The sequence below is a fragment of the Excalfactoria chinensis genome, chromosome 7 (assembly GCF_039878825.1).
Source record: "Excalfactoria chinensis isolate bCotChi1 chromosome 7, bCotChi1.hap2, whole genome shotgun sequence".
NCBI classification, from domain to species: domain Eukaryota; kingdom Metazoa; phylum Chordata; class Aves; order Galliformes; family Phasianidae; genus Excalfactoria; species Excalfactoria chinensis.
The window spans coordinates 29,618,105-29,633,945 of NC_092831.1; the positions used below are offsets into that span (position 1 = coordinate 29,618,105).

A 15,841-nucleotide genomic window follows, 5' to 3' on the forward strand; every position below is an offset into this window, starting at 1 on the left:
TCTATTTTTTGATATGAAACCAGGCAATATTTAAAGATCCAGTAGTAATTCTATGTTTTGGTGCTCTTGGGAAGCAGGTTTTTTTCTGGATCTAAATTCTGAACTTCAGTGTGCTCCAGCTTCTCTGTTTATCCTTAACTAGATATGAAGAAGACAGCCAAGTAAATCTTGCTAAACATTAGTATCCTATAGTTGTTGAGATGCTATGAGTTTGTGTGGTAAGAACAGGATGCTTGCATGCTGAAGGAGTTGTTTTGAGTCTCAAATATTTGTTCAGCAGAAGCTGGACAACCCTGCTTGAAAAGAGCGCATTGATATTAAATACAGTGCAAGATGTTGATGTTATTTATATCAAGAATGTGAAAATAAGTTCCTTAAATCAGTGAACTTCAATATCATTAGAAACGTATTGATGACATAGGTATTTTAGACTTTAAGAAATGCCTCATTAATTGATCCATGCCAGAGGAATCAGGGTGTCAAAATGTAGTTGTGGATACATACTAAGTAGGTTTATTATACCTGTTACTGGAAACCATCAACTATGGAAGTTCTTCGATGATTTATGGGTAAATAAGTGGTGAAAAGTATTTGATTGACAGAGACGATGTTAGTTAGAATTCCAATGTCAGCTTCTACACAATGTTAAAATAATGATTATGTTATTCTTTTAATTACTAAATTGCACAATTTACAAAAAAATCAAGGGAGAAATATGCTGTATACAGCAAGTTCAGGATGACCCTTGTTAGAATAATTCTTTTCCATCTGCGCTTGAAAAACATAGTGATACTACCAAGGAGAAACAAATTGATGAGTCTGCATATAATTTCAATTGGATTCAAGTTCACAGTAATCTTTATGGTTTTCTCCTGATTTTGAGAGAGAACAAATGTGATGAAAGGAGTGGGGAGTATGTCAAGTCTGTCCTTAAGTGTTTTTCATAATTATATTTCTTGCTGAATTAATTCTGCAGACTTTGACTGACTTTTTGCTAATACTGTGATATGTTTTCTTATCAGGCTTTTATGTGCAGCTTTATTATGTGATTAAGCAATCAATTGGCATTAAGTATGCGTTTCCTACCACAAGTGCACTTGGCATGGCCTTACCATTACTTAGTGTAATTGGGTTTACCAGTGCTGCTCTGATTTTATAAATGAAAAGGATATTTGCTGCCTACTTCCACCAAGTTCTAACTGAGCCAAGTGTTTGCTACAGATTATGAGAGCTGTTCATTTTCAATTAGCGTCTATTGCTTTCTCCAACGTTTCATGTTGTTTCAGATAGTAGCTGTGATTTGGGTAAGAAGCAGTGTGAATGTCACTTTCACTTTAGAATAATCTTCATTTCTGTTCTGCATTTTTCTTGGTATGGCTTGCAGCTTTCTTGGCTGCAGCTGTGTGTACTGGGATATGTCTGTCTGTTCCTGTATTCAGAGCTGGATGGTCCCAAGTTTTTTTCTTTAAAGTTCTTCTAGTTGCTTTTTGGACAAGCCTTAATTTTTAACCTCCCTTCATTGTGAATATTCCGGGGAAGTAAAAAGGAAGAGATAAGATGGCTCTTATTAGGTTTGTCTTCTGAAACTTTGAACAGTTGTCCTACTTAAAGGCAATGGCATGGACATCAGTCATCCTTTGTTTCTTGTGGCAGTGGGATGCTTGTCCTGCTGCTGTGCAGTAATACACATTGAAAAAAAACATACAGAATAGTTGTGGAAGAGAGCAACTTTTACAGATTTATGTGACAAGGACTGCCCATTTGTACTTACTACAAGGAAGATGAAGACTTACCCATAACAGAATTAGAACAGCAGGAAATAGTGTATCAGTGCAGTTATCAGAGCTTACTTCCCATTTTTGGTTGGGACCAGAAAAAAACAAAGCTAGCTTAGACAGTCACTGATACTTAGATTTAAACCACTTTTATCTGATAGCTGTCTTGGCTACAGGAAAAAGAGTTTTCACTGAGCAAAGCACTTCATGTCTAAGCAGTAAAAAGACTGTGTTTCTTTATATTGGTTGGCGCTACTAAAGGTATTTTGTAGCACAAAAGCATTCAGAAAAATAAGAAATTTTGACTTCAAGGAGGTATGTCTTAGCTCCTTAATTCCCAGGCTTTCGAACAGATCTGTAAGCTCTGTGGTCAGTTGACAGTATCTTCATGAGTGTTTTTGGTTGTGCAGAACTTATTATTCTTTATGGTAAAACTGTTGTTGAGTTTGTTTTAACATGTGCAATGCCTTGAACGTCAACCTCACAGTAGTTGTTAGCCTAACTTTTTTTTCAACATGTTGTCAGCTGTCCTACAGTTTCTACACTTACCAGATTTTTTCACAGTTGTAGATAGGTGTAAAGCCACAAATGACTTCATCTGTTAAACTGCCTGCTGATTTTTTTTATTTTTTTTTGGGGGGGGGGGGGGGAGTTCCTCACATAGCTAAGTGCACTGCAGTGGTTACTGCAGCTGAATTGTGTTAGTTGGCTGAAGAGTTAGGTATGGCTTTGGCAGAAGGAGTCTGAGTTCAAAGATGATTCCTACTTAGTTTCTGACTGAGCTGCTAAGTGTGGTAGGATTTCATTTTACTGATGTCTTCAGCCACCTGGATTAGGTGATGCTATCTGTAGGTTAACTGGACCCCTTATCACAAAGATTGCATGTAGTTTTCAACCTGATGGAGATCTCTGCAAGGAGGGTCATGGTCCAGTCCAAGTCAGGGATAGCTTGGTGAAGAAATGGCTGTATCCTAGGACCAGCCCACAGCAGAGGAGCCGTGGGTGGCTTTTGAGTATTGCCTGGAACAAATATATCCCAAAAAGAAGCAAAGGTACAGAACTAAGTAAGATAGGATTATGGGAGATGCTATATTATATTTATATTATATTATATTGCATAGGCACTCCTGACCAAATCAAGCTGGTGGATGAAACTGTTGTGGTTAAACGGGCAAAACAGAGAAAGAAAAAGATCTTTTTTTTTATTTTTTAAAAAAAGTGTGTATATAAAATTAAGAAGAGTAAGCTGTGAGATTGTAGTCATCTTCCAAATAACTATGCTAAGTTTTCATCTGTGTTATGCTTTTGTACCTACTGACATGTCTGGTTTCTGGCCACAACTACAAACACTATTTAGTACTGTATTTATCCCCTTGTAATAGTAAGAATTATAGCAAGGAACATAATTTTTTCTCTCATCAGACTAATTACTGTTACCCTAACCTCATTAGGTAATGTGGCTTACATTTTGCATTTTGCTCTATCAGATTTCATCTCTTAACTCTCGTAGCAAAATTGCCCTATTTCAGTGCTAAAGGTTCTCTATCCTATCTGAAGTAAAGGGTGAGATTTGCTTTTTTATTGTAATTTCAAGGCTACTTGATAGTATCAATTTTTTTAGTCTTAGATTTTTTTACTTTTGAGCTCAAGTGTCATTAAGAACCCAAGGACTTGGTTAGAAACCCTGCACTGTTGTATCAGGAAATGCAGTTATTAGATGTACTTAAGAGGGTGCATGTAAAATATTTCCTATTCACTTAGCTCAGAGAACTATGTATTATAAAACAGAAAATCTCAGTTTTAGTTAGAACTACGAAATAATAGTCTACTATTCCAGTTTAATATCTCTTTTGGAGGTTTTTGGAGATTTAGGTAATAAAACATCTAAGCATTTTTATCTAGAATTGCCTAGGGTTAAATTGCAAGTGAAAATGTATCCTAATTCTGAGTGTAACACCTTTACATAAGCAATGTTATTGTATCAGCAGTTGTTTTGGTCCATCAGTTATGCTTCTCCTTGCTATGCATTAAGGCTTTAATAACAACTGTGCAACGACTCTCGTGTTGTTTTTACAGTTGAAGGAGAAAAGCATCTTGTTCCCAATTTTCCCTGTTAAAAGCCTGTTCTGAAAATGATTAGGGAGTAGAGGAAGAGATGATGAAGTGCTGCTTATAGCTACCAAGGCTTCATAAATCCTTATACCCCTCTACTATTAGCAGTATCCTTCTGTTCTTTTAAGTCAGAAGCTGGTGAAGTTTGCAGTTACAGTGTGTTTGTTTCCATTTATCTAAAAGGTGTGTGTGCTTTCTTTGAATTGCTTGAAAGGAGCCTATTGGGATTTAGAATCATCAAGATGAAATGTATCTTGGCAGCTGCATCTGGGCAGGAAGTCTTATTTGATCTCTCCTTGATGATATGCTTAATGCTGTTTAGTTACAAGATCCATGTGTTCTGCCAGCAATCTTAGAGTTTATATTCCAATGTCTATATTTTTAAGCAGAGGTGTGGTAGTAATTGTATGTTATAATGGTAGATTGTAATGATGGCAGATGTTTGTACGCAGATGCTGTGGCCACTTTATTTCTGATGTGATGGCCTATTTTCTACTGCTGGAAACTAGGAAATTAGAAATAAGTTCAATTAACTACTTTGTTCTCTCAAGATCCAGTTTCAGTCTCTGTCAGCTTCATAGAAGAGGTACTAAATGAAACATTTGAGCTATAGCAGATGGTAGCACTAACTGTGCTGACATTCAGAAGGTGTATGCTCCTGTTAGATAAGTCTCAGGTGTGCCAGAGGTGTGTCAAACTATATGCACTAGAGTGTTTTTTATTTATTGTCTTCCAAAAGTTATTAGTAACTTTTTTTTCACTCACATAACGCGAGAGGAGCTGTTGTCATGCTTCTGATTGTTTTAGAATTTGTATGCACCAGTTTAGGTTTTAGATCTTTAAAGACACCTGCCTCTCAAGTGTTTGTTACAGTACAGAGCTGCTGTATGGGACTTCACTGAGTTAGGATTTCACCTCTCTCATCATTCTTGCCCGTTTGCAAGTAGTGAGGAATAATGTAGCAATGATATGGAAGTGATGGAGTATGTCATCCTTGCTTTGTCTGTATCTTAATACAGAGTGGTGTACGACTTCAGCCATGATGTTTGCCTCCAGACAAAGATTTTGAGATAATGCATGGCTGCAGAAGTGGTGTAGAAATGAGGGTAAGATTGGCCTAGTGCTTAGCAGAAACAGAGTTAGGTCATGTCTTTTCTATATTGGAAAATGTTGGGTAATAATGCATGCGCTCATTTGGAGGGAGATACATCATTCAGGAATCTACCACCAGCTGCAGTGTAACTCACTTCAGAGGCCCTCTGTGTGTTTTCAACTCTGAGGATGATTAATCAATTGGACTACTTGGAAATAACACTGTAGCCATTTTGTTTGTTTGTTTGCTTTTTTTGTTTGTTTTGTTTTTAGCTGTATTGAAATGGGAACTAGAAGTTCCTGCTTTAGCTTTGTAGCTGTGTTAATTTTCACTAGGTGAAGGGTAATGGCCTGTCAAGTACAGCGGTTAGTTTTGGCCCTTAAATCTAAGGATGCTCTCACTTTATGGCTTTGTTTTCTGCTGTATTATTGACAGCTGCATATGTGACAGTCTCTTTTGTAGCAGTGTTTGGTTTGTTTTTGTTGAAGACTGATGTGGTCTTGGGTTTCAAGTTAGAGCTCCCAAAACTACTTCAACTGCTCACTTTCTGGACGCTATTCAAGCTGCCATCTTATTGAATGCCTTTAATACATAACTTAGAGTTGCACTTTTTGCTCTTGTCATTGTTCAACATTCAGTTTTCGGTGTCATTATTTTATGAGAGACTTTTTAGGATCATAATATGTCAAGTTTGTTTTTTATTCCCCTATCCTCATAAGCCTTATCAGAAGGAAAGCTAGGCCATCAACTTACTTGTGTTGTAGCTTTTCATTATTTATGGATGCAGTTTTCACCTGGAAACATATTGGTATCTTCACTAGTGCATTGGGATAAAATTCTGGCAGAGAGCTCTCTAGTTTTTCTCAGCACTGTGTGTCCTTCTCCTACTCGTGGAGTGGTTGTTTGATGGCTGTTGGTTTGTCTTAGAACTTAAGTACTTCAGAGTTTTGAGCTTACAGAATGCGTAAGTTTTTTTTATAGTCTTAAGTCAGAAACTTGGTATACAAATATATTGAATGCAGAAGGGAAATTTTTATTAGAGTGGTATAGTTGCTGAACAGCAGTACTGAGCTGTTTCTCTCAGCATGTGGGCTTAAATTGATTACTTAAAAGATTTTCTGATTTAGCATATTGTTGGTGAGTCAGCTACCTGATTAGTGGACATCTGTTCAATATTTTAGCATAGCACTTGAAATAATTGTTATATGATGCTAAAAAATGTTTCTATTACAAGTAATTGATGGAGGGGAGAGAAGGGGTACTGATATTTCAGAAGTTCTGTGTGCTGCGTTAAATGTTTTTTTGCCTCCAGAACTATGCTGGCTTGGTGCAGGATTACTTCTGAAAACACAACTGAAAAGGAAATTAAGCACAATAATATTAAGTGATTCTCATTTCATTGAATGTGAAATATGGAGAAGAGCTGAATCTTGAGAGCTAAGAGGTGTTGTAGGAATCTGTCCTTTTCATTAAAAATCTAAGCAGTGGTATATTTTTGCCCTTTCTGTGCACTTTAAAATGTAAACAGCTGTATGATTTGGCAAAATGTGCACAGTCTGTTTGTATCAGAATGCTGTGATAGCCATCTAATATGTTATAAAGTTGGCTCATTAACTTGGATTTTTTTATGTTTCTTTTACATAATAAGTTGCAAATCAATGTTTGTGTCTATCAGTGTTAACTAAATTTAGGTCCTAACTGGACCTTTCTGTTTTCATAGGTTTTGGTCAGGCAAACTTGGGAATGTCATACCTTAGCTGGCTTTTGGAAAATTATGGCTCTGTAAGATTGACTGTTTGATTTGGTCTTGAACAAAATTCAGTTCTCCCGCAAATGAAGCTTCCAGAATCATAGCACTGTAAGAAGGTGTGGAGTGTAACAGTACTAGAGGGAGAGAAAAGCTGCTCCTTTTCTCATTTGTGCAGGGATATGTTTTGCAAGAAAGATGGAGGAGTGGAAAAGTTTGTGTTTATTGTATATAATGAAGAAATTTAGAGCTTTAGATAGGAAATGGGTTACAGAAAAACCCAACTGGATTAGCTAGGAGTTGTAGCAAATGCCAGCGTTAGACACTGTTAGTCTTTTTGATTCATCTTTCACATCTGATGTACATAGGAGTAGCGGCTGTGGAAAAGGAGTGGGGTTGGATAGCTCAGTCAATATGTAAAAGGAGCTAGCTTAAGTTCTTTGCCTTAAAATCTTACTCAGAATGGTTGTATTAAGTTGTCTCATTCAATCTATAGCAGTCAGAATGTATCAAAAGCTTACTTTTATACCCTGTTTTCTATATTACTATCTTTCCCAGTTCAATACATTACATTGCCTGTTTCTTTGCGCTATTAACACTTGAGTTGAATTTTCACAGTAGCAGGTTCTGACATGTCTGTTTTTTGTGTCATCACCAAGTTGCTGTTTCTTGCATTAAATCTCATGTTCACAGTTTGGTTTTTACTTATCATACTGAAACGGGATTTTCTTTATAGTGATTGATGGCAACAGTAAAAATCTGGTACACAAAGGTGTCCTTGAAATTATGGTTTGTTTGAAGATCTGCCTTCAGAAAACCCTTTTTTACACTTACTGGGCTATGTCTAAAATTGTGATTATTTTTTCTTTCTACAGATAAAGCCAATCAGAATTAGTTTTGAAATGAAGATATAACTAGTATCATGCTTGTGTTAATCAACTGAAGTGTTGTCAAAAATCATATGTTAATTATGTTAACTTGGTGACTTTGGAATTGGATTCAAATTACACCTCTGTAGAGAAAGAGGCTCTCGTTAGCTTTTCCCTGTGCTCTAGCTACCTGTCAGGAATGTTTAGCTGTTAACCAGGTTCTTTACTAACTTCAGATGATGTCCAAGGCACTTCCTGCTCAGGGAGACAGTTAATCTGCAGAGCCTTTCAGGGATTTGCCTCATTTCACCCTGCTGTGAGATAAATCCAGATGTCTTTTCTTTTGTTCACCCAGCAGTCTTGCTTGGGGTGAATGCTCCATTTGGAGTACTGTGGAACATGCTGCAGTAGCTTTGCTGTTGGTCTAGTTGATAAGAGGTTGGGTATGAGTGTGTGGGAGAGTATCAAGAGCTGTGGATGATGGGTTTTTTTTGTTGTTGTTGTTTTTTTGTTAGGTTGTTTTTACACAATAGTAAATTAGCAGATGATGTGAGGATAGGCTTTCTTACCTTTGTTTTGGTTCCTTTATTGTTATCTTTAATGTCTTGTTACCAACTCTGGAGGAGTTGGCAATTAACTTCCTGCTGTGATATTTCTTATTAACTGGGAGAAATATGACTTGGCTCAGAAGCCAATAGTGTGAGTAAAATAAGCAGTAATTCTGCAGTGAGGCTTTGACCAAATATACATATATATATATTCGTGATGATGTTACAGTATGCCTCTGGGTGTGAAAAATGATGCATGCCATATATCACATGTGGTAGCGGCATGGAGAAATGTATAATAGTAATGTCCGATGAATCTGGGAGGCTCTTAGACCCTGTAACATTCAGCAAGGAAGTGTATGACCTCAGGCTTGAATTTTACTGTGTTTGAAGCAGATACATCTTTAATACACCGAGAAGGGAACCCAAGTCTTTGTATTTTTTATATTTTTTCTGTTTTTCTTTTGCTAATTAAATATGTTGAATAATCAAAGTAATTAGTAAATGAAAGAATATCTTTTAGGTTTTCTGTCTGGTTTGGAGCAGGATTGATTCAAAGTCTTAACTGGCAAAAAAATACACATAGGCTGATGTAAAACCATTACCAAAATATTTAAGTTAAATGTGATGAAGAAGAAACGTAGGTTTTGAGAATATCAAGTTGTTTGTTCATATGGCCAAGAGTAAATATGGACAGAATTGTTCCAACAGAATGATGCTGTAAGATCATCTAGAAGCACTATCTTCCCTTATTCAGTCGAGTGCTTGCCAAGCATGATATCACCAGTGCTCCATCATGCGATATAATATGGTAATGAAGTTGTGTTTAACTGGAATAGATAGCTATTGCTGTCCAGCTCGAAGTATAATACTCGGTAGCTGAGCACAAATTGCAAGGTATTTGTAGCTGTCATATCCAGAAATTGTGGATTACTGCAGGCGTCAATAGCCTGTTGTCAGTCCATGTGAATTGTGGTTTCTGGCGTCTCAGCAGAGGGGCGTTTTAATCAAGAAAGCAATGGAAGCAGTAATTCAGTATGCGTAGCAGCCTTGCGGAAGTGTATTTTAATCTTTGTTGCTCTGGATATCGGTTCACATTTGCTACAGAACTCTTAATTAGATATATAAAATATTAAGTTCATTATAATGAGTGTTTTGCTTCATGTATATATATTCTCCATCACTTGGGACTTTTGTCTGGGGTGTTTAATCCAATTAACAGTCCTGGTTTGGGAGTACTGGGTTTCTTGTCTAAAAGTGGTTTATCCATTTATTTTTGGTCTCCACTATTTAGTTGTTTTGGCTTCTCCTTGCATTAAATAACATACATTTTAAATAGCAAAAACCCAAACAACACCTCTGAGAGCTGTTAAAAATTCTGATGAAAATTGAGCCTATAGATTCAAATTAATAAAAACCATATGTCCACACCTTAATACCATTTCCTGACGAGGAATACACTTAGCTCAATGAAAATGCATTTTAAATACTTTAAAAAGATTCTTTCAGTTGTTTCTGGCTAAAGGAGTTAATCCATTGAGAGCATACCTATGCAGTATCTTTATTATGGATTAAAATGTGCCAACAAATCACTGGTTATCTCAATATGCTGTCATGTTGAAAAACTGATTATTAATTATATTGTTTTAGTTTGGCAGTTAGTTTTTTATCCAGACAGTATTACTGTCTGGATAATCTTTACTTCAGACTTAGAATATATGCGAAGATTGAGATTTCATTTTCTATCAGATAGGTAACCTACTGCTTAAGAAACATTTATCTCAATGGCTTATCATGTCTATGGGTTGTCAATACCAGTGTCAAAGAAGTTATGTTTTATTGTAAAGGAAAGGGATTTGTGGCCAAGGCAATCTGGAGTAATGCCAAGGAAGTTGTTACGGATGTAAAAAACGTTACAGTTCTAGTGCTCCCAGCAATGTGTTCTACAGCTTCTTGCTTTCCCTTTTGTTTTTGCTGTTTTTGTTGTTGGTGGTGGTGTTTGTTTGTTTGTTTGTTTATTTGTTTTTTTCTGGATCATGATGAACCATCCTGGATGAATTCTATTAGTGACTCTGACATCATACTATGTCTTGTATTAACCAGAGCAATCTTCTTCAACGTGGGGGCAGTCTCCTGTGCATGATGATGCTGTAGTATTGATGTCATCATAGCAGTTGCAGTAAAGCTAATGGTATATGTAGCTTGCATTGCTTCTGTTTACAAGTACAGTCATAGCTCTTGTCCTGCCTTTAGGTGTACACTCCAAGCTCATAGTTGGGGATAAAATAGATTCAGCCACCAGCAGGTTAACATTGTTTCTAATTTATGCATTGTAGTCAAGGAGTATCTTTGAAATGCAATCACAGCAGATAAGTACAGCCCAGAAGAGACTGAAAATCATTGCAACCATATGTCCAAGACAGTCTGAGATTTTGGCTTTTACTAATTATTATAAACATATTTGTTCATGCTTTGCTTACAAATGATGTGCTGCACAACATCCAGGAGGTTATGTATGTTATGAAGGTGTTATTGCAACTGCTATAGGAACGTTGCAGGATGAAACCATTTCTGTATTTGAAGGGGGCTGTGTTTATTTCAGTTGCAGTAACTTCCATATGAGTAAATGAGTGGGAGGCATTTGTATGCAGATGGCAGAGACCGATCTTTGAATCCTGCTGGTCCTTAGAAGTTGGCAAGTCTTGCTGCATGAAGACCTCCAGCTTGAATACTGAAGGCATTTTTCTTAATAAGCCCAGAATGATATTGAAACAATAGACACTGACCTGACTTTTATTCATAAAAGCATCAATTGACATAACACTATCTGATATTAAGTCAGAAAGGGATTTGATCTTTTTGATTATTTCTATCAGGTGGGATTTTTTGTTAAGAGAGTGATTTAAGTGTCAGCTGTCTAAGGTTTGTCTGTGGATCACTGTGATCAGGTTGTAAGACAGCAATGAATTGTTTGGGACTGTGTGTTGAATGATTTGGAGCTCCTAATCTCTTTTCGTTTCTTTTTTGAAAACAAGCTGGTAGTTTAAATGTCCTTCCTAAACCTAGAATTGAAGATTTGAATTAATGTGTGTTCTGATGTTCAGAGCATCTAATTAATACTTTTTTCTTTGGATTCAGAGAGAGTTTGTTTTATTATTGGAAAATAACACAGCTATTTGAAAATTTACCCAGGCTACAGTATTTGTGGTGACAATTTTATTTTCTAGGCATAACAGTTATGTTTCTTTTTTATTCCCATTTGTGCAGAGATGAAACCATCACAAATCATGTTTTTTAGGGGCTGTGATGCTCAAGTAATACAGTTCAATGTGATTTTAGACGGTGTGGATTTAGGCAAGCTGTCTTCTGTAACATAGCATTATTTTAATGGTTTTCCATAAGTCACAAACTCTATCACTGGGTAAAACCATTTTTTTTTTCTTTGAAACTGGCTCCAAATGAGTAACTTGTCTGAGCGTAAATCACTGTTGGCTATCCAAACAGGAATATGAATCAATATCAAAAACTAAAAACAGAGGACTATTTGCTTCCTTCCTTAAATCTGTTTAAAATGTGCAGATGTCAGATTTTAAGAGCAGACTTCGAATGCTAATTTTGCTTTAATGCTTAAGGGACTGTTCAGTGGATGCAGAGAACCTGCACTGAGAAGTCGCTGTATTCAGTGGTCGGGCTCACTCTGGCTCTGGGGGTGTAGTGGAAATGCTGAGGTACAGCCTGCAGCGCTGATTGAGCACCTGGTTGGAAGGCTGGGTCAATCCAGGGAAGCTCAGGTGCATACAATGTGCTTGAGTGGCTGGAATGGGAGGAGCCTGGATACACCCTTCCCAGACCTCATTTCAGGGTTCGGAGTGGAGGTGGTGATAAGTCTCTGGAGGTCCCTGTATACCTGAGACTTTTCAAAGGTAAGAGAATTTTGTCCTTTATTTCTGCACCTACAGCTGTTGCATTTGAGCAAATCTTTACTTGCTGTGATCTAGGACCTTTCTACTTCGCTATCATTGCTGCACTTTGCGTTGTGTTTCTGAGGATGAGGGGCATGTCTCTATGTTTCTACCTCCATTTCCTGTGTCTTCTCTCAGTTTAAATGGTCATGCTGTTATAAGTCTGAGAGCCATGTTAATGCACCATAAGTAGTATGGACTGAGTCAGAGTGACTTAGCATTCAGCTTTAAACTTGGTAAAAATAAAACAGAAAGCAATCCTTCATAGGATGCACTTCTGTCTAAGAAGAACTGTGGGGATGAATATAGGGCTGCCTCTGGTGTGTGGATGTGTTATTAACTTAAAAGTTGTGTGTGAAAGTGAAGTTATGATACAGTGAGACTTGTGTGGTTATTTTGTGTGTACTATGGCGTAGACTTCAGTCAACCTGAAAACCTACAGCCTTCCCAGGAACAAAAAATCAGTGTGATTCACTTATAAGTGTGATTATCTGCACTTGAATCTTACTTCAGCCTTCTGTTTTTGTTCTTGGATCAGCTTAGCAAATAGGAAAACTTTTTTCTGGTGTCCTTTGCTCTGCTTCCACCTTAGCTTACTTCTCACACTAATCTTAAAATGGTCTTGGTAGAAATATCAGGGGAATATTTCTCAAAGCAAGTGGGTGTGGGGGAGCCAGCCTAGTATGGGCAACTGCAATAGGAGACTTCCCCTTTCTGTAGTGAGATTTAGCTTAGTATGTTCTCCATTTCTTATATTTTCTCATCTCTTATATCTCTCATATTCCTAGTAGCACAGTTATCCTTAGACCATACTTATTACTGTTGTCTCGTATCTGGTGTACACTCTGAATTCTAGCACTGTACAACTAAGGTGGCTTGTTTATGTGTTTCAGTCTCTGTGTTAGTGAAGATGGTGAGGTTTCAGAGATACTTGCAAGTTGCCAGACTTGGAGCAGCCCTCTGAGAGAGCCAGCATTAATGATGAGTACATTTACTACTCAGTGTTACAGTGTAAACCTTTCTTAAATGAAGGAGTGCAGCACAGGTCAGACAAACTCAGGAGTACGAAGCTGTTTTTGAAGGCAGTGGGACTTGTGATGTCTAGGGATGAAGTTGTGTTCTTCACCCACTTGAGCCCACGTAAAACATGAAGGACAGGTATGGCACTGTCTTAAAGTTTTGGTGTTGTTTACAGTGATATAATATGTTGAAATGTTTTCAATGTTTTTTTCATATCAGACTGGTATCTGATTAAAACTATTTCATCTCATAGATGTGAGAGGTAATGTGGATATAGATAAGTTTTTGTACAGTCTAACTGAAATATTCTAGCAGCAAAATGCTTTGATTTGTATTTTTTCTTTGATAGGTTAAGTAACAAGGAACTTATTGCCTTTTTTGTTCTTGTTCTTTTTCTGGCTTAATTTAAGTATTAGCTGGTCAGTGACTTTTTCATTTTCTTCTGGGGCGTGTGTTAAGGTATAATGTTTGTTGGTTTTTTAACTGCATCATGACAGGCTTTTTGTGTCTGTTAGTAAACTATTAGGATTTTATTCTTGTGTAGAGATGGGCTGTGGAGCTAAGCATGCGTGACTTTTTAGGTGATGCACTCGGAGTTGACATTTATAAGGCAAGGGGCTCAGTATTTTTTGCAGTAGGACTGTCTGGAGTTCCTACTTGATTGCTTTGATGGTTTTTCTTACGAATGTTTTGAAGATGAAAATTAAGAAATGTGATGTAGATGTAAAACTCTTGCCTTCACACATGGTTATTTATATTAACACAGCAAAACAAGTGTTCATTTATGTCAGCTTCCCTTACTTTACCTGTTTTTGCAAAAGCATTACTGCTTACTAATACCTCCAGACTTCTGTGCTTCTTTCAGATTCTTCCAGCTACCCTCTGCTGACTCATTTAGCTGTGTGCTTATGCTGTTTCTGTGCCACAGGTCAGTAGCTGGGGCGCAGTTAGGTGACATTTAATGGTCTGATAAGAAATAAATGCAGCATTGCATCTTAAGTCCTGATTGAGTGGCCTGTCAGATCTTAGTTCTGTTCTTTTGTGGCAAGGTGGATGTTCCTGTGGGCCTTTTTGTTCTTTTTTGTTTTTTTGTAAGGATAATAACTATGAACATACAAAAAACAGGTAAAGAACAGTATTATAAAAGAAAACATGCAATATGTTGTCTAAAAATAGGTTCATGGACTGCTGCTGTTGTGGCAGGTCAATTGCCCCAAGTCATAGCAGTGCTGCAGTGTGAGTGCCATTTGGTTTGTCTGTGCTAAGCCCTGTAACTGTTGATTACCAGATGGCTCACTTTAAATGTTCTCACAATGATGTGTTGAAACAACTCATGCCTGCCCTTAGCTGGACCTGCTGTCTGTCAGGAAGCTGTAGCATCACTGAGATTTCAGACACAGCATTTCTTCAGTTTGCCTTCTGATTCAAGCTCTGGGTATTTCTCTGCAGTCCTAAGAAGATTCTTCCTTGTCAGGTAATTTCTAAGTACTAACTGGGCATAAATAAAACAGTAATAATAAAATGGTTGTTGAGGGAAGTCTGCATATATTCCTTATTTCTGTAGTCTTAATCATCTTCCAAAAAAACCCTGTAAGAAATTTTACTTGTACAGAGGATTTAAGCTGTGTTCTACTTTGATATTTTTCTCTTGCTTCACAAGGCCTGCATCAGTTTCATCCTTGCAAATAGGTTATTCTATCTACATTGCCAAATTTAAGTGTAAGAAATGAATATGCTTTATCTGGGCATTTGCCTAATCCTTTATGATGGCTTTTTTCCTTATCTTTTCCTTACAGGTAATTTTTGGCTGTGAGAAATCAGAACTTCAGAGAAGTGCCCTAATATTGAGCTTGCTGAATTCACCTTAAAAGAAGAACTTGTCTTAATGAATTCTGTGTAGTTTTATTTTTTTTCCTAATTGGTTTGCTTATTTTTATTTCTTGGTTAATTCTAACCACCACATCAAAGGCCTAAAAGCTTCCTGTCCCTCTTCCTGTGTTTGTGTGGGTTGTCTAGACAGCCATCAGTCCTGTGAAGAGGCTTCTTGTCTACTTGTTATCTCGTGTGTGTTCTAGATGGTGCTTCCTTCTTTAGTCTGTTATATCTGGTTATTGGGTGGCCCTGCTGTAACAATTGTACCACATGGTTACTTCCCTCTTTTGAGTACTTTAGCTTTGCTTTCTGTTTTCCATCACAAACTGTACACTTGACTTCAGGCCTTTGTGTCCACCAGTTCAAGTGGAATTTTTTTCTTCCAGCAGGTTCTTAATGAATCAGGTTGAAATAACTAGGAACCGTTAGCTGTGAGATGTTATCAAGCATCATGTGTCTTCCGCAGATTAGATATTGACTAAAATGCTGCCTTCAAGAATTGGGTGGCTTCTATTAGGCTGTATTTATAAAGGTACCAGTGTGTGGGGGGGGGGGGGGTGGGGGGGTGGGGGGGTTAGCATTTGCTTACGGAGTTTGGTTCTGTCTTGACAATTGAATGGCACTAGTTTACATAAAGCCAAGGGAAAAGGTGTTGCACATTTGTAACATGTTCTCTGATACTGAAAACCTCCAGTATATATGACTTCAGTTTTCCTACAAAGACATTATAGAAGCAAATGAAGTAGATGAGCATGATGTATTGTGTAATTAATAATACTGACAAGTATTTTGTTTGGCAGAATAACAAGGTAGTGAAATAGCAATATTGTTGTATAGTATACA

At 37.2% G+C, this 15,841-nt stretch overlaps 1 protein-coding gene across 11 annotated transcripts in view; it reads left to right on the plus strand.

Annotated features, from left to right (window-relative positions):
* Positions 1-15,841, plus strand: part of GULP1 (GULP PTB domain containing engulfment adaptor 1) — a 139,203-nt gene that overhangs the window by 29,108 nt on the left and 94,254 nt on the right. The gene's annotated exons all lie outside the window — the stretch shown is intronic.